This window comes from Saccopteryx leptura, chromosome 4 (genome assembly GCF_036850995.1).
Source record: "Saccopteryx leptura isolate mSacLep1 chromosome 4, mSacLep1_pri_phased_curated, whole genome shotgun sequence".
Taxonomy (NCBI): Eukaryota; Metazoa; Chordata; class Mammalia; order Chiroptera; family Emballonuridae; genus Saccopteryx; species Saccopteryx leptura.
Genome location: NC_089506.1, coordinates 182,345,237 through 182,371,977, shown reverse-complemented (window position 1 = coordinate 182,371,977; position 26,741 = coordinate 182,345,237). Strand labels below are relative to the sequence as shown.

At 40.0% G+C, this 26,741-nt stretch overlaps 1 long non-coding RNA gene across 1 annotated transcript in view; it reads right to left on the bottom strand.

Moving 5' to 3' along the window:
• Window positions 1–26,741, bottom strand: part of LOC136402461 (uncharacterized) — a 32,278-nt gene extending 5,537 nt beyond the window's left edge. The window contains exons 1-2 of the long non-coding RNA XR_010750975.1: window positions 26,550–26,741; window positions 106–501 (exon numbers count right to left, since the gene is read on the bottom strand). This is a non-coding gene — a long non-coding RNA (uncharacterized lncRNA). The remainder of the gene's footprint in view (window positions 1–105; window positions 502–26,549) is intronic.

The window sequence follows — 26,741 nt, the reverse complement described above, 5'->3', positions numbered from 1 at the left end:
GTCAGATCCACCATTATAAGCCAGATGACTTTTAGTGCAACTCTTCCATTCTCTATAAAATTCCTCAATAGCGTCCTATGTATGCAGGATAAAAGGCAAACACACCTTACGTTTGGGCTCCACCCGCCCTCGCCACCGCATCTCCTGTCGATACCACCCTACAGCACAGCTGCCCGGAGGATACCAGGAGGATAGTTTTAGCCTCTTGGCTTTAGTAGGGGCTGTCCTTTCGGCCGGCATGCCCTCCTCCACCACCGCTGCCCGTGCTCCTGCTCATGCACCGATGCTCAGCTTAGGGATCACCTCGTCCTGGGAGCCTCTTCTGGTCCCTCACTTCTCCAGCGAAACACAGGTACCCCTGCTCTGCTTCCCCAGGATACTCAATGCCTCTGCCATTGGTTAATAGATGGAATTCCACCCAGAGCTTGGTTTAGTGCCATGGTCCTGGTGGGAATGTTGCCTGGAGCGGCAATGCTTTGAGCATTCCTGGGCATTCGTCACCTGCAGGAGGAAAGGGCAGCAGCTGAAAGAAAAGTAAGGAAAGCATGTCGGGTGTTGCGATTGGATGTGTGAAAGAGGCCCCAGGGCTTTGCTGAAGGAAAGTGGTCCAGGAGGAAGTTGGACCTGTGGAAGGTACATGGGCCTATTCTGCAGAGGTGTTGCGATATCCTTCCCTTTCCCGCCTTCAGTTGAAGAAAAGAGACAGAATGAAAAACAAGACATTACCATTAGCTCAATTTTTGGCTGGAATAGTTGTTTTCTTGGTTGAACTAGAGGTTATATTAATCTGATTTTTAAAAATATTATGGAAAGTGTTTATGTGTGTTTTATATGACTCTATACCACTAGAGTGTTGTGGGGTATTTTGTTTTGTTTTTGTCCACACTTGACTCTAGGGCGGTGACCATTGGAGACTACTAAAAATCAGTTTTCAACGGCTAAACCTCTTGGCTTTCTTTAGCTTCTTGTAAAATGAATTTTGAGAAATGTATGTGTTATAAATCTAGTTTTTATCTGAAATATTACATGTAAATATAGCCACAAAGATTAGATCCCTTTTCTAACTTAAGTGAAAATACATATTAAATTACAGTCTATCCAGAGAGACATAGACTGTAAGAGAGGAAAAGAGCCTAGACATCATTTAATCTAATTGCCTGATTTTACAAACAAACATGTTAAAGCAGTGGTTCTCAACCTGTGGGTCGCGACCCCGGCGGGATCGCCTAAAGCCATCGGAAAATACATAATGCATATCAGGTATTTATATTCCGAATCATAACTGTAGCAAAATTACAGTTATGAAGTAGCCACCAAAATTATTTTTTGGTTTGGGGTCACCGCAATATGAGGAACTGTATTGCAGGGTCACAGCATTAGAAAGGTTGAGAACCACTGTGTTAAAGTAAGAGCACAAACTCAGGAGCTGGCACAAAATTGCTGTGTGACCTTGCTCAGATCACTTAACTTCTCTATGTCAGTTTTCTCTTTGGTGAAATGGGGATAAAGGGGAGTATCTACTTCTTAGGGTTTTGTAAAAGATTAAATAGATTAATAATAAGTGCTTAATAATGTTTGCTATTATTGTTGTTGTTTTGAACATTTCATGGCAAATTAACCAAGGCTAAAATTCAACTCCTATTTGAGGTTCTTTCCACAATTCTCTTTTATTCCAAATTTCTCTCAATTTTCCTGCATTTACTACAAGATTCCATAGACATGGTTCAAAAGCATTTTTCCTTGTGCTAATCTCATGATTTCTGCATCAGTACTATGTATGCAGTGCCATACACACTTTTCTGTCTCTCTATGTTTATTTGGCTGTCACAGCTATTACCTCTTTAACTCAATTTATGCTAACGCTTCCCCTGGTCAGCAAACTGCGGCTCACAAGCCACATGTGGCTCTTTGGCCCCTTGAGTGTGGCTCTTCCACAAAATACCATGTGTGGATGCTACCTTGATCAGGAATGTACCTACCTATATAGTTTAAGTTTAAAAAGTACAGCTCTCAGAAGAAATTTCAATCGTTGTACAAATTTCAATATTTGGCTCTGTTGCCTAATGAGTTTGCTGACCACTGCTAGGCTAACGCTATAGAGATTGTACCCTTTCAGAGTACAATCAACTATCTTCCTGGAGAACCATATTCAAAAAGGGTAATGTTAAATTTGTAACTCTTAACGATTATGTACAGGAAGACAGGTGAGAACCAGCTCTCATCACAGGCGCACAGGCTGTGGGCAGATTCCCACGGAGGCTAGACCAAGGCCCTCTGTACTGCTCTGCACTTTCTAGAAAGCCCCTCCTGAGACCCCAACCCTCCTTGACATTCACCCATTGGACAGACACTGCCAGGACCAGCGTGTTCCAACCCAGTTTGACTTCAGCTCTGGTTGAGATCAGGCCAAATACGGTCCAGGATACAGGGCCAGCTCAGGAACCAGAATAAATGATGCCAAATTTAGATATTGATCACCAACTACTGATTATTGTCATTCTTATCACCTAAAACGTAATGAGCCTGCTTGCTGGGGTGTCTGGAAGAATCTGATTTACACTTGTTGTCCTGGTACAATAATAAATAGAATTTTCATTCACTCTGAAAAGTACCATCTAACTCAGTATCTAAGACCACACTCATCCTCCCTGATCATGTATCCTCTAGGGTTTATGTATTTTATGCCTTTACTAGTGGGCATTTTCTGTTCCATGACTCTCCCCCATTTATGTAATAGCTTCTATGTTTCCCCCTTGTTTCTTACCCCTGTCCTCTGACATTCACTCCATAGTGAAAAAGCTCTCCTATACATAAACCTCTGGAGAATGTATCTCAGCTTCCCAGGCCAAAATCCTCCCTGACACACATGCTGTAGAGTGCTTGGGCTGAGTGCTGCTCAACTCCATGTTAGAAACCAGTTCTCCCCACTGATGACTTAGTCTTGTTCTCAGTGGATCTCAACAGTCTGGCCATCCAATGGTAGGAGGCGGTGGAAGCTTGTTCATTTTTATGGCTTATTGGCTTCTGTTAGTGTCACGGAATCTGTGTAATAAACAACTTGGCCTTGCCCAAAGAGAGATCTAGCCTTTGCCCTCCATTTCTGGGAGGTAATCTATATTATAGCTGACAGGAGTGTTTGGCTTAGGGCAGGAGCTGATCACAATGGATGTTAGAGTGAGGCCAGCCTCACCCAGCAGACACAAGGTGGGTGCTGGCCATACCAGTAAGGTCAACCATGTGATTTAGGGTTGGGGCTTTGGGTCATGTGGCATTAGTTGGCCATTTGTTGGAGACTGAGGTCACCATGTGGGCAATCAATCAATCAAACCTGCATAATGGAGCCCCGATAAAAACACTGACACCAAAGCTTGAGTGAGCTGATTTTTCTTGGTTGGCAATAGTCTGTGCTTATTGCTACACGTTGATGTCAGGAGGGTAATGCATTATGATTTCACAGAGAGCAGACACAGAAGCTTCAGTTCTGAGAGCTCCCCGTAATCTCCTCTATGTGCTTCTTCCCTTGGCTGCTTTTCACCTGTATCTCTTCCCCATAATAAATGTAACCACGAGTGTAACAGCCCTCAGTGGTTCTGTGAGCCCTTCTAGTGAGTTATTGAACATAAGGGTAATTTAGGAATTGCCAAACCTTGCATTTGATGTCAGAAGTGAAGGCTACATTGGGTGGAAACTGCTCTCTAGCTTTTGCAGTTTGGCTGACACCAAGTAGGTTCTGCTTTATTATCTTTGCATTTCCGTGGGAGAGAGGGCGAGTTCCCGCCCCTTTTCTCTCAGTAGTTTTCTAGCTCCTATCCTAGACAGAGTTGTCAGAGAAAGGATGCTAACACCTTCACTATCAATGTAATGCTCATTCCTTGGCCAACAGGGTCTGAGTCTTATATCTCAAGTTCAAGCATTCAAGTTGAGGATTCTTACCTGGTACCCCAAGGCCTGTGAGATATGATCCCGTTGGCTCCTGGAGCCTGTCTCCTACGCTTTCCTGCTCCAACTTGCTGGACACTAGTGTTTAGGGAAACCAGCTCATGTTCCTTTCCACCTCCAGGTCCTACAGCTATTGCTTCCTCTTCCTGGTCCACCTTCCCCTCTATCTCATCCAGCCTGGATGACCCAAAGTGCTTTACTGGTAGATGCCATCACCGTCTCCCAGGCCGAATCAGCCACAGAGAGCATGCTTTGTAAAGGGTTTAGTCACCGCATGCAGGTTAACCAAACGATGCTTGCGAAAGGTACTAAGAGCAACACAGGCTTTAATTTTCCTAGTTGCGCTGCCAATAAGATGGTCTTATAAAGCTTGAGTTTGTTGTAGTCACTCTCAGTGACTGACCGATGACACACTGGGGGGGATGGGCAAACATCAGGAGTCCGGAGGAATTGGGGTCTCAGATCCTACCTTCACTTATCCACACAGAATAGATCTTATCAACAATGATCTCATCCACTCACTCATCTCTCTTTTCTTATATATCACTCTGAATTCTAATGCTTTAAATCAGCTTAAATTTTTAGGTTCTTTACTTAAGGCATTAGTGGGTATGGTAGACAGAATAACAGTTTCCCAAAGATGTCCGTGTCCTAATTCCTGAAACCTGTGACTATGTCAGGTTCATGAAGAGAAATTAAGGCTGCTAATTAGCTGACCTGAAGATAGGGAGATTACCCTGGTGAGCCTATGTAATCACAAGGGTTCCAAGAAGTGGAAGAGGAAGCAGAAGAGGTCCAAGTCAGAGAGACCTGTGACTAAGGAAGGGGAAGCAGAGATATGCAATATTGTGTCATTTTAGCAAATAGGTTTGTGGTGAGTTGTTCAGCAATAGAAAACTAATACAGTGATGACTACAGAAATGTCTGTGGCAAATTCCTCTATTTAGGCCCAGTGTTGAACCCAGGCTCTGAGGCTGTCTGGGTTCAAATCTTGGCTCTTGGAATGTTGATTTGAGCCTCTTGTAGAGTTATTATAAAAACTGAGTTAATAGCCCTGGTCGGTTGGCTCAGTGGTAGAGCATCGGCCTGGCGAGCAGGAGTCCTGGGTTCGATTCCCGGCCAGGGCACACAGGTGAAGCGCCCATCTGCTTCTCCACCCTTCCCCCTCTCCTTCCTCTCTGTCTCTCTCTTCCCCTTCCGCAGCCAAGGTTCCATTGGAGCAAAGTTGGCCCGGGTGCTGAGGATGGCTCTGTGGCCTCTGCCTCAGGCGCTAGAATGGCTCTGGTTGCAACAGAGCAACGCCCCAGATGAGCAGAGCATCGCCCCCTGGTGGGCACACCGGGTGGATCCCGGTAGGGCGCATGCGGGATTCTGTCTGACTGCCTCCCCGTTTCCAGCTTCAGAAAAATACAAAAAAACCCCAAACAACAACAAAAAAAACTGAGTTAATAATTTTATATTCCACTCTAGCCAGGACCAGTTCTAGTTTGTAATACCTATATATTACTGTATATACATATTATATATAATATTATATATAAATATATTATACATATGTATATACTATACATATTTAGTAAACATTTGCTTCATGTAATATATAAAAAAATTTAAAACCCAGTAGCCCAACTTGAAAATCGGAGTACAAACCTAGCTTTTCAGAAAAGCCTCGGATTTGGTACAAGACCACTGTTTTTGAGATCTGGAAATATTTTCAAGCTAAGCACATAGCTTTGAGATTACACAAGGGAAGCTATGCATTTAAATCAGAGGGAGCTTGGCACTTCACATAATTAGTTGATTGCCAATGAGTTAGAGAGGTTTTGATTTTTCCTTCTTGAGTTGCTGAGAAGGTGGGGTTTAAAATACAAGGTTAGGTAATGGTATTCTTGAGCCATTTTATAAAAGTATGGCCAAGAAAAGAGTTTGTATAGAAACATATTGCAAGGCAGGGGTGCAGGTCAGATGGGGGTTGTTTAGGAAAGTCAACTGTCAAAAAAAACGCAAAGGCAGGTTTTATGTGATGTCTAATTTGGAGCTTTTCAATAGTGCTATCTATGGATGCAAAGAATATTTGCACTTGCATATAGAATGGTTTTATACTTTATTTGCAAGTCCAGTCAGCAGTTTCCAATGCAAATCAAAGTATTTGTACTTGCAAAAGTCACTCACCTACAGTCTGTGGATGACCTAGTAGAAGGCTAGAGTTTGAATGTATATCTGTATTTGAATGACCATGTCCCACCACTTCCCTGCTCTTCCTACCCAGCAGCCTTTGTTCCTAATTCTGTTAAAATCCTTGTTCCTATGCCCAGCTGAAACATTTCTATTTGATTTGTCTGTTCTAGCCTTTCCTATCTTTCCTGGCTTCAGTGCTATCCTGGATGAAGTGGGGGATCTAGAGACTTCGTCACTTCCACACCTCACACAGGCCCCGGCTTCCCATTCTCACTGCCCTCCCTAGTCCATGTCTAGAGGATGACCACAGCCTCCTGGTGCTGCTGCCTTCAGCCTCTCCCTTTTCTAGTTTGTTCTCTATATATTCAGTTTTTGTCCTGAAGTGCAGTTATTTATTTATTTATTTATTTTTTGTATTTTTCTTAAGCTGGAAACGGGGAGAGACAGACAGACTCTCGCATGCGCCTGACCAGGATCCACCCGGCACGCCCACCAGGGGGCGACGCACTGCCCACCAGGGGGCGATGCTCTGCCCCTCCCGGGCGTCGCTCTGCCGCGACCAGAGCCACTCTAGCGCCTGGGGCAGAGGCCAAGGAGCCATCCCCAGCGCCCGGGCCATCTTTGCTCCAATGGAGCCTCACTGTGGGAGGGGAAGAGAGAGACAGAGAGGAAGGAGAGGGGGAGGGGTGGAGAAGCAGATGGGCGCTTCTCCTGTGTGCCCTGGCCGGGAATTGAACCCGGGACTTCCGGCCAGGGCCCTGAAGTGCAGTTTTGATATGTGGTCACTACAGTTTGCACACCACTTCCAACTCTCTTGCTGGCTCCTCAGTTGAATATCAGTCCCTTCTCCTAGCATCCAAAGCCTGTTGTTCTTTCTTAGTCCATTCTGAAGTTTCATTGACCATAGACCCTGGGGCTGCCCCAGTTTCTGCTGCTTCCTCCTTTTGAAATAGCCTATTCACCTCCTCTTTTGCCTATTTGAGGTCCTACCTATATTTAACCAAATTTTGAATCATATCTCTTGGTTGTCCCTGGTCACCTGTATAAAGGGTATGATAAAAGTTGGTTTACAGTTGTTTGTATGGAAAATAATACAATAATTAATAAATAATACAAGAATAAACTCTGTTTTGCATATGAACAACTGTAAACCTACTTTTGTCCCACCCTGTACATATTCATTATATGTTTATAAAAGAAGTGTTATTTTGCAGACATGCTTACTTGCATTTTTCCCTAGTCTAATTTCTTTGACGGTAGGGACTGGGAATGCTCCAGGTCTGTTAATATCTTCCATACTTGGTACATTACCTTGAACATAGTGGTTTCTAGATATATTGTATAAATTAAGTTTAATCCTTTGTGAAGCTACAACTTTCTTTTTTAAATGCAGACAGAAAAATACATAAAGTATAGAGTATATATTTTAGTTTTGTAACATAAATGAATAAATATGGCATGTCTTGTGGTCTGCTTTTTGGAGTAGAAGAAACTTACAGCAGAATGGGTTCCCCCAACACACACACACACACACACACACACACACACACACACACACACAATTATTGGGGTCTGAAATGTAATGCTAGACTTTACTACTGGAGAGGCTCCAAGATGAAAGGATCCATCAAGCAGTTTAAGATTACCCTATGCGCCTGACCTGTGGTGGCGCAGTGGATAAAAGCGTCAACCTGGAAACGCTGAGGTTGTCGGTTCAAAACCCTGGGCTTGCCTGGTCAAGGCACATATGGGAGTTGAAGCTTCCTCCTCCTCCCCTACCTCCTTTCTCTATAATAAATAAGATTACCCTATGCAATAGTTATCTACGCTATGTAACAAATTCACCCAAAGTGTAGTGATTTAAAACAGCAATCTGAGAATGGCTAAGCTGGGTGGTTCTGGCTCAGGGTGTCTGATGAGATTGCAGTCATTGAACAAAAACTGAGGCTGGAGGGTCTGATCAAGGAGACTCACATGGCAAATAAATGCTACTGGTGGGCAAGGGTCCTTAGTTCCTCACTCATGTGGTCTTCTCCACTGGACACCTTGATTGTTTACTGACACTGTGGTTGGCTTTCTCCCTGAGTGAATGATGAGAAAGAAGAAAGGAAGTGGTAATGTGTTTTATAATTTGGCCTGGGAAGATGTACAGTGTCATTTCCACAATATTCTACTGGTTACACAGTAGACCAGGGGTCCCCAAACTACGGCCCGCGGGCCACATGCGGCCCCCTGAGGCCATTTATCAGGCCCCCGCTGCACTTCCGGAAGGGGCACCTCTTTCATTGGTGGTCAATGAAAGGAGCACATTGACCATCTCATTAGCCAAAAGCAGGCCCATAGTTCCCATTGAAATACTGGTCAGTTTCTTGATTTAAATTTACTTGTTTTTTATTTTAAATATTGTATTTGTTCCCGTTTTGTTTTTTTACTTTAAAATAAGATATGTGCAGTGTGCATAGGGATTTGTTCATAGTTTTTTTTTATAGTCCGGCCCTCCAACGGTCTGAGGGACAGTGAACTGGCCCCCTGTGTAAAAAGTTTGGGGACCCCTGCAGTAGACCCTATTCAATGCAGAAGTGGACTATTGGACTGCACAGAGCATGGATATCAGGAAGTGAGAATCATTGGGTCCATTCTGGAGGCTGGCTACCATACCCCAGTAATTATTATCCAGTCATGTCTTGGATACCCCAACGGAAAGACAAGTGTATTGTCTTCTCTTGCATTTCATGGCATTTGGTAAGGTCTAAGGGGTTAGTCCTCAGCTATAAAGCTCCAAGTTTGCCCTTTCTTCCCATTGCAAACATGCATCACTAGTGGGAGCCTTGATTCCCAGCCTCTCAATCACCTTTGCAAGAATGTAGCAGCCTCACAGTAAGTCTATAGCCATCAGTTTTTGGACAAGAATTTGACGGAACATTGTGAAATAAGTCCTGATGCTGCCAGCATGCCCCTAGTACTTTTGACTTGTTTTGTAGGCCTGTAATTAAGGGCTGATTTCTTCTGAATGGAAGGTATTTCTCTCTCCTTTTGGAAACCGATTCTTTTCATAAGGATCTGGAATGGCTTCAGTTATTTACTCCGCACTCTCAGCTGCGAGATGATTATTAGATACATTCCATTTCAGTGACAAACACATTTGAAAGGATTCATGCTTCCAATCATAAAAAGATAAAGCTTTTTTTTCCCTCCCTTAACATCTGGAGCCTGATGAATAATTACTATAATTAAACAAGAGGCCATTGTATATTTGGGTATTTTTTTAAAGCTTCAAATGCCTCTCTGTGTGGAAGATTCATGTTGCACACTCTTTGTTCTAAAGCATTCTACTGTGCAGTGCTCACAATCTACTGAGGAGCCTTAGTGGCTGGCATTAACACTAGGTCATTACAGCCTGATCTTCATCACTCCCTTATTCTGCTTCTCCAAAAACTCTTAATCAGTAAGCCTACCGCTCCCCTCAGGATTTCACACCCTGTCCCCCATGCCTTATAGCACTGGAGGAGAAGGACCTGGACCGGCCCTTTGCAGAGGGTGTTAGTGCCTCGTTCTCCTCCTCCCCAGAACCATTGCTGATTCACTGACATCATCTTCATAAATAATGCCATGCCATTGGTTCTTAAGATTATTAGGGATATATTTTAGGTGAACCAGTGTGAAATATGCAGTTAAAACAACCTCTGGTTAGATTTGCAGTGGAAAAGTGGCATCATCTATTTTTAGGTGTCTGTTTCCTCACTAAATTATGCCAGTCTTGTCACCAACCTGTCACCATCCTGTTATCTGATTACACCCTAGGTTTACTTCTTTTGATATGAGAACATGTTTACTCTAGCAGAATCCTGGCACTTTGCTAGGCAGGATGACCTTGGCACTGGGTCTACTATCCAAGAACTTAAATCTACATATAGACTTAATACCCAGCTTTAAATATATATATTTTTTCAGTCATAGCCTGAAATTATAGATGAATGAGCATACACACACACACACACACACACACACACACACACACACACATACATATATATATATTTTGCTTTTATTCATTTTAGAGAGGGGGGAGAGAGAGAAGGAGGAGAGGAGTAGGAAGCATCAACTCCCATATGTGCCTTGACCAGGCAAGCCCGGGATACTCAGCTTTGTGATTAGAAGCCATGGAAATAAAATCTAATTACCTAGAGTTCAAAGAGACTTTGGAAAGGCCTGAAATCTTCATTTCTCTTTGAGTTTACAATTTGTTAAACTTCATAGATGTTAATTATTTTTTGGCAGGCAAAAAATTACAAAGCATTCTGGATGCTCTTAGAAATTGTTTTATATTTCATAGTATTTCTTAAATGTTTGCATGGTAGGTGCTCAATAAAAATCTTGCCAATTGATTGCAATAAATTCTGAATAGTTTGTTGTTTGGCATATCATATCATGATCCCAGAGGCAAAAATAACTAGACAGTATAAAGTAAAGCTGGACCAAACTGATATAAAATATTGGGAGATTGATAAATATAGAAAGTCCTTTACTAGTATTTAAATAAATACTCACTATTCTATAGAATATAGTATTTAGCTTGCTGTAAGAAAATGAATGACATAAACATTTATTTGATGTACAAACATTGTGCCTATGGCATCTTTAAGAATTTAGGGCACAGTCATAGCCTGAAATTAGAGATGAATGAGCATCTTCACCTCTTTTCGTTCACTGTGAAGAGGTTTTGGTAAAAGTCATAAAACAGACATTCAGCATTATAGACTGAATGAAATGTGCTTTAGTACTTTGTGATTTCTTTTTATAAAGTAATTCAAGTGAGATTAATCAATGCATACACTCAGTCTAATCAGAAGAAATCTGCTGGGGTAATAAATATTTAGGCAGTGATCGCAAAGAAGAAGTATGTATTTCTAAGGCAGAAAGGAAATGTCTTTTTATATTAAATGATATTTAAATTGAACACACCTGCATATTAGATGCACGCAGAGTTAGAGCTATGGCTCTTATATCATTTTGGAGAAAAATCAAAGTGAAAATTATCCTTTGTAAAGAGTGACCGGTGTCAAGTGGCAGAATCCCAGGTGAATGAATTCATTTGTCCCCACACAGTATCAGGTGACCAGCCCTCATAAAAACTACTATTAACCTAAAAAAATCAGGGTCAGTAAAAGCCTACTTCTAATTCAAAAATCTCAACCAGCTGGACCATTAAACCCAATGAGCTCATGTGATAGATTAAAGACCAAATATAAAGATGTTATAAAATTTGTGGTTTTAAGATGTTGATCATATCAGAGCAACCCTTTTTTAAAGATGATTTTATTATGGAACCTCATGTATTTTCCTTAAAACCAATAGCTAATCTAAAATAACCCATTTTTGTTTCATAGATTGTAGCTTCATCTTGCTTGATTTAATTTGGTAAAAGCTGACTGAAATGACGCAATTCTGGTAGAGCCTGCATTGACAGCAAAGATGACGTGGGCCACTCTTGTAGCCAAACTCCAAATTACAGTAAAGAATCCTCATTCCACCTGCCGCTGGGATAGTAATAATGTTGAGGAAAATTTAGGCTTGAGCCCTCATCCTATATCTTACTCTATATTACAACAGTCCTCATCTATTTCCTTTGATAAGATTCTGGCCCAAAACAACCAAGGGTTTACAACAAAAAAACCCAAAATCCCCAAAACAACCAACTTAACCACATCCTTACAGTGAAACAGGACTTAACAAAGTACCTTCTTTCATAATTGGTAATTTTACGTAGAATAGGAACAAAGCTTGCAACTTTTACCCAAAAATGGGTCAACTCATTCATGTCCAACAATATAGCTTACAAGAACAATTTACAGCTTACAAGAATGAGCTGTCATGTTTTCTCATTCAACCTTCAACATATTTCTATTTTCTGTCATTGCTTCCAATTCACAAATACGGAAATAATCAGAAACAGCTGATTTGAAATTTCCTGCATTTTCTACTGCTTAAGGTTAACTCCACAATCATCACACGCAAATAGTGAGAGGCCAATGCTCTGATAGAGTCATAGAATTGCAAAAAGACAACATGCTATTCTCACTGGTGATGGTTTCTCAGACTAAAATCTCCTTAAGCAATTTCTTTATCTGAAACTGATGGCTATTTTTTTGAGTAGGAGGTAATGAAAAAAAATTCTGAAAATGTATTCTCAAAGCCAATTGTATGCACTTTCTTTTTTTCCTAGTGGGGAAAGTATACAAGGGCTGGGACAAGGCCCTCCAAACCCAGGGACTTCATGACCATCATTCATGCCCAGGGAAGCTGAGATCAACCATGCTATGAGACAGACACTGAGAACTAACGAGATGAAGAGGCAGAGAAGGAAACAGCTGAATTAAAAGCATTTTCTGGTTTGCTAACAACCAGTTCACACATTAACAAATTATTAACTACACTTTTTATCTATAGAGAATGGGATGATCACCTAACATCACATTATACTGAGTACCATAAAAGCAAAGCTCGCTGAAGGACCTAGTCATCTCCACAAATGGACAGGCAGATGAACAGCTTTGCTGTTATTATAGTGATTTTGTAACCAGACCTAAATGGTGACTGTTATGGTCTAAATGTTTGTGTCCATGCGAAATTCATTTGAAATTCTAATGCCTTGCCCTGGCCAGATAGCTTGGTTGGTAGAAGCATTGTCCTGAAGCACAGAGGTTGCCAGTTTGATTCTCTGGTCAAGGCACATGCAAGAGCAGCTTGATGTTCCTGTTTCTCTCGTTCCCTGCCTCTTTCTAAAAAAATAAAAATAAAAGAATAAAAAAATTCTAATGCCTTATATGATAGTATTAGAAGGTGCAGTCTTTGGGAAATCTTAGGTCATGAAGGAGAAGCTCTCATGAACAAAATTAGTTCCCTTCTCAAAGAGGCTCCAGAGAAATCCCTAGGTCCTTCCAACATGTGGGGACCTAGGACATCAAAGAGAAAGCACTGTTTATGACCCATGAGGAGGTCCCTCACCAAGTACAACAGTGCTGGTACCTTGATCTTGGACATCCCAGCTTCCAGAACAAAAAATATAAATAAATTAATTTTGTTCATTAGCCATCCAGTCTGTGGTATTCTGTAATAATTTAGTTGTCTTAAAATTAAAATCTTTAAAGACTTGTACATTGATTTTGAAGAGTCTGAACTCTGTATAGGAGAAAGGTTGGGGGAGGCCATGGGGGTCTCTCAGTGCCTCCTTCCGTGTCTCAAGCTAGTCCGCTCTGCCAGACTTGAAAAATGCACTCAAACTGCACTTACAGCCACCTGGCCCACTCTTCTGGGAAGTCAGGCTCAAATCATGCCTCTTGGCGTCTCAGCCCCAGCTCAAGTGTTTTGTCCTAACACATTATTTCTCTTTCCGTAAGAAGCAATGTGGTAAATACAAGTTTCTCCATCTTGTGACAGTTTCACACTCTCTTAGTATCTCTTAGAGAACGGTGCCCTAGGCAACAGCCTGCCTGGTCTGCCCTTTATTCAGTTCTGTTTCTGACATGTTTTATAGAAAAAGGAATCTTGTACATCAGGTATTTTCTGTTCCCAGTACAGATATGATTCGAATAATAATGATTCAAATATGTATTTGTAAGGGTAGAGAAGAAAAATAATCAAAAGGTTTTTTACTACCTTAGTTCTTCAATTAAGATATAAATGGTCTTTGACTTTCTCTCTCTTCTTTTTAAAAATTCTTTATCTTCAGTTAAAAATCTCTCCCAACTAAGAAAGTCCAGTTTTACCACCTATTCTACCCACATGCCCACATAATAAAACACACAAATAGGAGAAATGGGGAGAATTGCTATTTTGGGGAAAGAGGACATAATTTACTTTTATTTCAAAATGCACTATTAAGAGATAAGAAAACCTCAGCGTCACCTCCTAGATGTATGATTTCCAGCTGCATATTAACCTTGATAACAATGTAATCTTATTAACAACAACAAAAAAGATTTAGGTATTTTTAATGAAGGCATTTTGACTACATTTGTTTTATTTACAAGGCACTGATATCAATTTGATTTAGTATCATTTAAAATTGTTTGACAGAAATCCTTCCAAGCTTGGTGGTGGATAGTAATATTCAAATGGTTAATTTTGGTGGCCAAAATATTTTTTATTCATTTCAGCTATGATAACATTCAACTTTGCCTGACCAGGTGATGGCACAGTGGCTGGAGTGTTGGCCTAAGACACAGAGGACTCAGGTTTGAAACCCCGAGGTCGCTGGATTGAAGGTGGGATCATAGACATGACCTCATGGTCACTGGCTTGAGCAAGGGGGTCACTTGCTCTGCTGGAGCCCCCTGGTCAAGGCATATATGAGAAAGCAATCAATTAACAACTAAGCAACTATGAGATGATGCTTCTCATCTCTCTTCCTTCCTATCTGTCCCTGTCTGTCCCTCTCTCTCTCACTAAAGAGAAAAAAAAAGTCAAGACATTCAACTTTATTTTTAGATTAAAATGTTTGGGAAAAGTATTAATATTAGTTAAATCTAAGTTGTGTCTATATAAAATTTTAAGTTATTCTCTGTAGTTTTAAGTATGTTAGACAGCTTTCATAATAAATTAAATAATATTGAAAAAAGTAGAATAAGTTTCATTTGAAATTAAAATTTCTTTAGACATATAATCAGAAAAAAATCTCAGATAAGAAAACATTACATTTTACTTTAAATACAAATAATTTCCAGATGTGTTTTAATAATTGTATGTAATTCCTTTCATACTTTTTCTGAAGCTGATAAAATGCTTCCTAAGTTGTTGTATTTATTTAGCCATATAATAAGACATTGTAGCTCGTAACTCCACTTTTTTAGAGAGGCACAGATATGAAAACTTTGCTGAGCTTTCTCTCACTTTCTGGACATCGGGGTCAGCAATGCTCAGTTTCCCTGTGAATCTCTCACTGCTGGGTTCTTGGCCCTGGGCTCTAAGCAGGCCAAGGACACTGCGATGCTGAGCGGAGATGACCGGGGAAGGACAGGATCTGACGTGGTTTGACCAGTTAAGAAACTACTGCAATAGGGGACTGAAAAGATGGCAGCAGAGTAGGCAGACACACAGACGCCCAGCTCTCACCACCAAACTGGAATACAAATCAATTTAGGAAAAATCAGCATGAAAAACCAACTCTGAACTACAAGAACAGCTCTGAAAAACCAAGGAACAAAGAAGAAGCCACAAAAAACCTGGTAGGGAGTGCCTGAATCTCCCCTGCTTACAGGAACGGAGGGGGGGTGGTGGTGAGGCTGAGATCCCAGAGGGGCTCTCACTCCAGGAAAAAGAGCAGAAAATACTGCTCACAGCCACTTGCCTGGCAACCAGAGAGCGAGGTGTGTTGAAAAGACCAGCTTATCTCCCAAGTGGAAAGGACAGGGAGAGGGACAGACTGTGAGGGGCTAGGAATGCAGGAGATGAACTAAAAAAGCTAACTCATCCGAGCTGGAGGTGGCCATAGCTGGGGGAGGGACTGAACCTTTCACAAAACAGAGCTGAATTGCTTCCGGATCAGAGATCTCCGGACATCTATCTAGTTCTAATCAGCACAACAAGACACAGCTGAAAACAAAAAGTGGGGAGGAGGGGCAGTAACTCAGGTCTCCATGGAGATCTGAGATACACCTCCCCCTACTGAAGCTGAGAAAACACCCTGCCCCCAGAGAGATTAATTGGCTAAAGAGGCCTTCAGAGTCTCAGGTTACACCCACCACATTCCTGGATACAGTTTCAAGGAAGCCCCCTGCTGAGATCAGTAAAAAGACTATCACCTGTTAAGAAAACAAACAAATCAAGACTTTAAAGCTGCCCAAATCCGAAAGTGGATTACAGATAACAGCTGATACCAACCCAAGAAGACCTAGAAATAATTGAAAACTGGAGGCAGACAACACCAAGCCTAGACTCAACCAACTCTACAAATAAAAAACCCAAAAACAGACAATGAGAAGACAAAGAAGTGCAATCCAAATGAAACCACAAGAGACACCTTCAAAAGATGAACTGAGTGATATGGAAATAATCAAACTTCCAGATGCGGAGTTCAAAATAATGATTGTAAGGATGCTTAGGGATCTTAGAACAACAATGGATGGTCATTATGAACACCTAAATAAAGAAATAGCAAGTATAAAAAAGAATCAGTCGGAGATGACAAATACAATATCAGAAATAAAGACCACAATGGAAGGAATTAAAAACATGATAGATAGAGCTGAGAATTGAATCAGCGAGTTGGAGGACAACTGGAATGAAGGCATGAAAGCAGAGAAGAAAAGAGAAAAGAGACTCAAAAAGTCAGAGGAAACCCTTAGCTCTGTGACAACATGAAGAGAAATAACATCCGCATCATAGGGGTTCCTGAAGAAGAAGAAAAAGAACAAGGGATAGAGACTTTGTTCAATCATATCATAGCTGAAAACATCCCTAAATTAATGCAAGAGAAACTCTCACAAGTCCAAGAAGCACAGAGGACTCCATTAAAGAGAAACCCAAAGAAACCAACACCAAGACACATCATAATTAAAATACCAAAGCTAAGTGATAAAGAGAAAATATTAAAAGCTGCAAGAGAAAAAAAGTTATCACCTACAAAGGAGCCCCCATAAGGATGACATCCGACTTCTCAACAGAAACACTTGAGGCCAGAAGGGAATGGCAAGAAATATTCAAAGTAATGCAGAACAAGAACCTACAACCAAGACTATCGTTTAAAATGAAGGAGAAATAAAAAGCTTCCCAGACAAAAAACAACTCAAGGAATTCATTACAACCAAACCAATGCTGCATGAAATGTTAAGGGGCCTGTTGTAAACAGATCAAAGTGGGAAAAGAAGATAGCAAAAAAGGAATACACCTTTAAAGAAGAAAATGGCAATAAACAACTTCATATCAATAATAACCTTAAACATAAATGGATTAAATGATCCAATCAAAAGACATAGGGTAGCTGCGTGGATAAGAAACAGGACCCATACTTTTGCTGTCTACAAGAGACACACCTTAGAACAAAAGATACTCATAGATTGAAGGTAAAAGGATGGAAAAAAACATTTCATGCAAATGGAAATGAAAAAAAAGCTGGGGTAGCAATACTTATATCAGACAAATTGGACTTTAAAACAAAGGATATAGTAAGAGATAAAGAAGGCCACTACATAATGATAAAGGGAGTAGGAAGATATAACTATCAATATTATAAATATCTATGCACCTAATATAGGAGCACCCAAATATATAAACTAGATTTTGATGGATTTAAAGGGTGAGATCAACAGCAATACTATAATAGTAGGGGATTTCAATACCCCACTAACATCACTAGATAGATCCTCAAGAAAGAAAATTAACAAAGAAACAGCAGACTTACAGGACACACTAGATCAACTCGATTTAATAGATATCTTCAGAACCTTTCACTCTAAAGCAGCAGAATATACATTCTTTTCAAGTGCTCATGGTACATTCTCTAGTATAGACCACATGTTAGGGCACAAAAGTGCTCTCAACAAATTTAAGAAGACTGAAATCGTATCAAGCACTTTCTCCGATCACAACAGCATGAAACTAGAAATGAATCACAACAGAAAAGCTCAAAAATTCTCAAATACATGGAAACTAAATAGCAGGTTGTTAAATAGTGAATGGATTAAGAATGAGATCAAAGAAGAAATAAAAAAATTCCTAGAAATGAATGACAATGAGCAAACAACAACTCAAAATTTATAGGACACAGCAAAAGCAGTACCGAGAGGGAAGTTCATAGCACTACAGGCACACTTTCAGAAGCTAGAAAAAGCTCAAATAAACAACTTAACCCTGCATCTAAAAGAATTAGAAAAAGAACAGCAAGTAAAGCCCAAATGTAGTAGAAGGAAGGAAATAATAAAGGTCAGAGCAGAAATAAATGACATAGAGGCTAAAGAAACAATACAGAGGATCAATGAAACTAGGAGCTGGTTCTTTGAAAAGGTAAACAAGATTGATGAACCTTTAACTAGAATCACCAAGAAAAAGAGAGAGAGGACTCAAATAAATAAAATTAGAAATGAGAGAGGAGAAATAACAACTGACACAACAGAAATACAAAATATTGTAAGAAAATACTATGAAGAACTGTATGCCAAAAAACTAGACAACCTAGATGAAATGGACAAATTCCTTGAAACATACAATCTTCCAAAAATCAATCTGGAAGAATCAGAAAACCTAAACAGACTGATTACAACAAATGAGATCAAAACAGTTATCAAAAAACTCCCAACAAAGAAAAGTCCGGGGCCTGATGGCTTCACAATGGAATTCTACCAAATATTCAAAGAAGAACTAACTCCTATCCTTCTCAAACTATTTCAAAAAATTCAAGAAGAAGGAAGACTTCCAAGCTCCTTTTATGAGGCGAGCATAATTCTGATTCCAAAACCAGGCAAAGACAACACAAAGAAAGAAAATTATAGGCCAATATCTCTGATGAATATAGATGCTAAAATCCTCAACAAAATATTAGCAAACCATATCCAACAGTATATGGAAAAAATCATACACCATGATCAAGTGGGATTTATTCTGGGGAGGCAAGGCTGGTACAATATTTGTAAATCAATCAATGTGATTCATCACATAAACAAAAAGAAGGAGAAAAACCATATGATAATTTCAATAGATGCAGAAAAAGCATTTGATAAAATCCAGCACCCATTCATGATCAAAACTCTCAGCAAAGTGGGAATACAGGGAACATACCTCAACATGATAAAAGTCATCTATGAGAAACCCAGAGCCAATATCATACTCAATGGGCAAAAATTAAAAGCAATCCCCTTAAGATCAGGAACAAGGCAGGGGTGCCCCCTTTCACCACTCTTATTTAACATAGTCCTGGAAGTCCTAGCCACAGCAATCAGACAAGAAGAAGAAATAAAAGGCATTCAAGTTGGAAAAGAAGAAGTAAAGCTATCATTATTTACAGATGATATGATATTGTATATAGAAAACCCTAAAGTCTCAGTCAAAAAGCTACTGGACCTGATAAATGAATTCAGCAAAGTGGCAGAATATAAAATCAATACTCAGAAATCAGAGGCATTTTTATACACCAACAATGAACAGTCAGAAAGAGAAATTAAGGAAACAATCCCCTTCACATTTACAACCAAAAAAATAAAGTACCTAGGAGTAAACTTAACCAAGGAGACTAAAGATTTGTACTTGGAAAATTACAAAGCATTGATAAAAAAAATCAAGGAAGATACAAACAAGTGGAAGCATATACCGTGCTCATGGTTAGGAAGAATAAACATCATTAAAATGTCTATTTTACCCAAAGCAATCTATAAATTCAATGCAATACCAATTAAAATACCAATGACATACTTCAAAGATATAGACCACATATTCCAAAAATTTATACGGAACCAAAAGAGAACACGAATAGCCTCAGCAATCTTAAAAAAGAAGAATAAAGTGGGAAGTATTACACTGAGCCAGAATGCACAGATTCATCTCCTTCAAAATCCAGGGTCTGGTGGCAGGGTAGGAGGTAGAACAGGGGGGAAGGAGAGAGAAATATGGTGAATCTTCATGCTCTGGGAACTTTCATTCCTGTAACAAGTTAATTTTTTTAAAAATCTCTGTTATGTACATTTTTAAGGTAGCAAAATGAAATCTTATAGCCCAAGTGCCATGGTAGCCAGCATAAATATTACATAAATATACACCCCATGATGAATAAAAATTAAAATATTTCATCTCACTGATGTGTTTAGTTAAAAATCTAGAACAAAAATAAACTTGGGAATGGGAATTATTAAAAAGGATTGTTTTAAAATGGCTTAGTGTTTGAAAAGCGGTTAAATTATAGTAGCTGCCTGAAATAGGTTTTTTTTTCTTTTTACCTTTTAGCTCTTTAGTGAAAAGCAGCTCATGTGACACAAGTGCCCATGTTAAACAGTTCGACACATGTACGGCACAGTCACAGAGCTGCATGCCATGGGTCCCACCATGGTGAGAGACATGAATGCAGGGCAGCGTCTACACTTCAGGTCATTACTGCAATTATCCTTGTTCTCATCAGGCCCTATCTAGAAAGGACTAATGTTTTAATGTTTATAATGGTTAACCCTGATTTTATTGTGGGCTCTGGGCCATGAGTTATTAGATTAGGGTTTCACCAGAAAATACTCTCTTGTTCCACTAACCTCATGAGACCCAGTGGAGGCGTCAGGGGTCCTGGCTCTAGACACCTGTGGTGTGAGGAGGGTCTGTTACTGACAAGGCCAGGTTATCTGGTCAAAGTGCTTTTACAACACACACACAGAGCAAATCAAGCAAGGCCCCACCTCCTCTGGGGCCCACAGAAGGTCCTGCTGAAATCCATTAATCCCTTCCACAGAAGGGCAAGTGGAAACAATGCAGAACTGAGGTGTGGATAGAAGAAATGTGATAAGCAGCTCTATTCTGTTTACATCTCCAGTGGCTTAGAACACAGAGTTTTTGTGAGGCTCAGACAAATAAATTGAGAAACCACAATAGTTTTAGAGGTTGATTGTGAATACATGGGTTTCTCTTTAGTCACGTTAGACGGGGCACATTGTTTAATTTCAAAACAAAATTCTCCTTACACCCTGCGTCCTTGATGGCAATCTGCTAAAGGCTCTCTTACGCTAGAGTTCATGTACAGTTTCAAAAAGGAAATGACCTAATCTGGGATTCTAAGTAAATTCTAAACACACCTAAGCAACCCACTGAGATTTAAATACACGTCTTATGCTCACGTCGCTAAAATTAATTATAAAGGAAAGAAATGTACCCAGGGCCCAGCCCTGAGCCAAATCAGGAAGTTTGCTTTTGGCATCTTTCATGTTTCGTGGTGGGTGCTTTTCCCTTCCTTCTTGACAATGCCGTCAATACCCTCCTCTCTCCTGGCTCCTTGCCTTCCGAATAAACACGCACACACTCCGGCTAACCCCTTAGCATCTGTTCAGTTCCTATTCTCCATTTGCTGCTTCTGACTGTGCTCAGTCCTGAGAATAATTCACCTCTGCATAGATGACGACGCACAGAGAGACTGCTCTTAGGTGTGAAAATCAGTACTCAGGATAGAGGAGTGTCCAGTGGAATGGGCAGGTCATCGGTGCATCGTCACCTTGTCACTCCCATTGCCACTGCAGACATTGCTTTTGTTGACTGAGGTCACTGGACTTTCTGTCTTGTCTTTGTTTATCTCATATATTCCAAAGTCTTAAGAAAACGGAGCAGAGTTCAAAACAAGCAATTAAAAATCTAAATAACCAAAAACATTAAAAATAGTCGCCGGCTAATCCAAGTGTGGGTCAAAGAGCAGCAGCATCAACATCACCGGGCAGTGATCGGAAATGCAGAGTTTCAGGCTGAGCCTATACCCCCTGGGTCAGGACATGAGATTCCCAGGGGATTCGTATATGTTTGAGCTGCTGAGAAGTACTGCTCTGGCCTTCAATACTTACCCATTATGGACTTGAATTATGGACTCTTTCTTGATAATGGAAAATACCATGGTGACATGAAGACTGCTTGTCACACTTAACCTTGAAAGAATGCCTCGGGAAAGGAATATTAATATTGAGTGTTCATGTTGAAGACAGTTCTGATGGGGAAGGGGTTATGCTGTTACCAGTGTTATGGTAACAAATATGAAGGAAAGAAGGTAGTATAGGAATGTAAGACAGATTTGTTTTAAGTCAAAAGGATTTTCAGATTTTGGAGAAGGGACCCTGGGAGTGTCAGAGGGTATCAGCAAAGTGAAGGAAAAAGAAAATCAGAATTATTTAGAAATCCAGCTATGGACTACATATCTTCTTCGAGGTGTTAGAGAAGTTCAAGTTTCTAATGTGAGTTATTTCAAAAACATCTTTTGATTTGCGGACTGTTTTTTGCTGGAAGTAGCCAGCCTGGATCTGACTGTATAAGTAGTAGCTTCACTCTCACATGCTTTTACAATGTGATTTTGATATTTCTCCAACAAAAATTAAAGTCTATGTTGCTTCCTTTTGGCATTAGGCAGACTTTTTTTTTTTTTTTTTTTTTTTTTTTACAGAGACAGAGAAAGTCAGAGAGAGGGATAGGGATAGACAGACAGGAACGGAGAGAGATGAGAAGCATCATTAGTTTTTCATTGTGACACCTTAGCTGTTCACTGACTACTCTCTCATATGTGCCTTGACTGCGGGTCTTCAGCAGATCGCATAACCCCTTGCTTGAGCCAGCGACCCTGGGTCCAAGCTGGTGAGTTTGTTTGTTTTTTGTTTTTTGGGTTTTTTTTTTTTGTTCAAGCCAGATGAGCCCGCGCTCAAGCTGGCGACCTCGGGGGGGTCTCGAACCTGGGTCCTTTCGCATCCCAGTCCGACACTCTATCCACTGTGCCACTGCCTGGTCAGGCTAGGCAGGCTTTTAATGACTGTTTCAACCAATGGAATATGGTAGAAGTGATTCTATATGGATTTGGAGGCTAGATCATACAAGGTGATTTAAATTCTGTCTTGTTTGCTGGTAGACTTGCTTAAGCTTTCGGCCTCTAAGTAAGGGTTCCTATTGTGAGGACTTACAAGTCAGTCTAGAGAGAAAATACATGGAATACACGGAGAAGCCATGAAACTGGGGAAAGACAGAGGCAGAGACAGATAGACAGAGAGGCTGACTGACTTTGGATCTGGATAATTCAGCCATCCATTGTTTCATTTTCACCACATGAGAGACCTTGGCTCAGAAACCACTCAGTTGAATTCATGACCCACAGAAAAAGAGAAAAGATAAAATAATTATACTTCTTTGAAGTTACTAAGTTAGTGGCTACAAATAGTATTCTATTGGTTCCTGCCAATAACATTTTGTGTTTTCATTCCAATTTTCTGTGGCAATGTCTACATCTGAGATATAATTACTGTTTGGCAGTGGAGAAGATGTTGCATAAGTGATAAGGAAGACCTTGACTGATGGCAAGACTTAGAAGGATGGAGGGTGATGGAAGTGAGATGTTAGAATACCATAAAATAAGGTATTTCAAACAGCTTGATCACAGTGGTGGAAGAGAAAATGGAAATTACTGGTACAAGGACTATTTTTGTTGGTCCAGATAGAAAGGAAGGAGAATTTGGTTACAGAAAAATGTTGGGGCCAGAATATAGGGGTTATTAAATGGCAAACTGAGTTTTGACTGTCATCTATGGACAAGGAGAACTGATTGACACTTAATTTTGCATTTGTGGAGGGTGGGAAGAGAGAGAATGGTGGTGCTTACCTAACTGCTGTGTAGTACAGTGCCGATTGTACATAACATGAAATGTATCTGACAACATTCATCGTGAATCTCATCTGAATACAATATCTGAATCTGTTCTTTCATGCTTGGTCTTCATAATTTGTTTCTCATGTGGCAAAGGTGCATGTTCCCATGTTATAGAAACACAGAGAATATTGCTCACAGCTGTATTTGGACCACTCTTACACTCCAGAAATTTCACTTTTTTTCCCCCTATTTTTATAACCATTTTTGTCACTTTCACTTCTTTCCTTCTTCCTCTTTTTGATTCAACTGCAGCCGTATCCAATAAAACACAGTGACAGATAGATGGATCTTACAGAAAATCTGCTGATTGCTCCCGTTGTAAACCTCAAACGTAAACAATAGAAGGGCATTTGTTTCTCTGTCATGTTTTTTGTTTTGATTTTTTTTTTTAAGTACATAAAGATAAAGAATCAAATCAATGTTAGGAAAAAGGAAAAGAAAAAGAATATGTTATAGTTGTCTGCTGGTTGGCTTTTTGGTAGCTATTCTCCCTTAAAATGGGCTTTTACATTTTTCCTGTCTGTTTCACAGCAGAGAAAAGAATTTCCATTCCAAGTTTCAAGTTCCTTGGTGAGGACACCATACAGAAAGAAGCCAAATACCTAGTTATTGAAATTGTTGGAGGTTTTTTTTTCTTTTGTTACTATTATTCCTGTGATTCCATAGAGTACAGTAGTTAGAATATGGCATCAAAATAACATCTCAAAAATTATTGCATGTGAACTTTAGTAAAGAATATGGTTTAATAAAAATCTAAATGTAAAATATTTTGTTATTTTGAAAAAAGCCAGAATATTAACAAAATGTAGTTCACCATTCCACCTCCCTTTTTATATTTCTCACTGCCCACCCACCCTCAACAATAATTGAGATTGGTACTGAAAAGACTTTTAGGACTCAATGAATTGTTTCTCAGTATAGTTTTGGGTGTACAAATATACACTTCGCCTTGGTAAAGATCAGTTAGCTCTACTCGGATGCCAGTGTTTCTTCTTCTTCTGAATATAATCTTTGTGTTTATACTTTTCACAGCTGGAAAATGCATTCCTTGGTCAGTAATGTAAGGCACTGAAATGATGTGTTTGTGGTCAATAGCAGGTGAGTGACTCTGGTCCCTGGAGGAGTCAGATGGACAGGGATCCAAATAGCAGTACAGATGGATAATATAGGCACCATGTGGTCCCTTGGGGTTTGGACTGCTGGAAAACATTTTCAGTCCCAAGTAATAAAAATGACAGACAGTCCCTCGGCCTACATGGAATTGTATGCTGTCATCTGTGGTCAGGAAAATCTCCCTCTGAAATCACTGGGGGGTTTAGGCTGAGAACAGACCTTAGAATATGCCTCTTTAAGGAAAGACAATGGAATTAATGTTTAGCAGAGCAATTCAGGATTCATTTAAATGACACGTATTAGGAAATTATGTACCTTTTTACAATTTTTCTTTTAAGTGCATCATCACATTACTAGGTATCATGGCAGCCACCAATTTGTCAGTAAGGATGGATTGAACTGGCTCACTCATAGAATTCCACAGGGAAATGTGCTTTTTTTTTTTTATTCCCAAAATGTCTCTTAAGAACTTCATTCTATCATCGAGTTCTGGTTACTTAATATCATCATGAACTGCCTAATAGGAATTTAAAAATAATACCCTTTACTTCATTTTGAGCAGTTTTGCATAGTGTTAATGTCGGAATGAACATGGTAGCTGAAATTCAAATGTTATTCCCATGGAAGAAAGAAAACACTAAAACACAGGAAGGGTTGTTGGAGAAATCCAGAGCCAGCCCCAGGCTCCTGATCTGTGATCTAAACACGGGCAAAGGCCTTCCTCCTCCGGTCTTGCCCCGCCGCACAGGCGTGGCAGCAACCTTCATACAGGGGTGGCGCCAGCCGTATAGATAATCTTATGTAACATTATTGGTTATCAGCCTCAAATTATAGTTATTCAAGTTAAATGTCTCTTTATCTTCCTCAAAGTATAGTTAGGTTAAAATTTTCTTTTTAAGTTTTCATTGTTTTCTTTGAATAGGTCTTATTATTTCACATGATATATAATATATATTTAAATATTGTCCAACACATTCATACCTTACAATGAGTTTAAAAAAAATAAACATATTTTTGAGGCAGTGGGATTGATAAAGAATAGGTAAGATCCCAGCTGGGACTATTTATTTGATGCCTCGGGTTCAGTGCTAAGTATTAGTGAAATACAAAGAGAAAAATGAAATTGATGTAGACAATCATTGAGAAATGTTGTTGAGACGGAGCTGGCTGTCCTGTTGTTGAACTTTTATCATTATTAGTATTGCTTTATCCCTTTTTGAGAATTTTTTTTCTATTTCTCCCCTTGGTATATTTTCATTTTTTTTTATGAGTGTTTGGTCAATTTTCCATTAGAATGTGGTTGGATGATGGGCTCAGATAAGCGTTTCCTCTTCTCGCCACTCTGTCACATCTCAGATGGCACATATTTTAATAAAGTGACGAACTAGAATACCTGAACCAAGACAGATGGTACACATGACAGTTCTCATTTTGCTGTCCGTTCTCTGTGTTGCGTGGCTGCTTTCTTCCCAACCTGCAGACGGTAGCACAGGATTCTGACAATCAGTTCAACTAATGTTCCACTCAGCTTTTTCTCTTTCCTTTTTGTCAAGCTCATGCTGGTCCTGCAAAGTCTTTTGTATAAGTGCCACAATCCACTAATCTTCCCAGAACATTTTGTTGACGATACAGGTACCATCTTGTCTGCATCAAATGACTATTATAGATTTGCATACACAAGAGACAGTGAGTCAATGAACATAAATTGTTAGCGGACGTGCAGTCAAATAGGTTGCAGCCACAGATACTGACCTCAACTGAAACTGTGAGGTCTGGGGAGTCAAATTCAAAACAGATCTCCCAGAATCTCTCCCACTGGCTGCCTGATGGCAATTTGTCCGGTTTTCTTTGGAAAACAAATGACTCCCAGATAAATGTCTTGACGTTATTTCCTAATGCGCCTCTGATCCCAGTGGCTTACATTCCCGTCAGAACCCAAGTGTAAAAACAAAGTGAGTAAAACAGATACCTCTGCTCCTCAGTTCTTGCTGTGAGAAGTCAAGTGAGATGGGTCTGGACACTAGATACGACTGTACTCGGTGCCACCAGCTGCCTCTTTCCCGGCCAGCACACCGTAATTAAAGAAGAGAGACATCAACGTGGAACCAGATCCGAGGCGCCGTCCAGTTGAAAAGGTCACCGCCGCAAATGAGCAATTAGT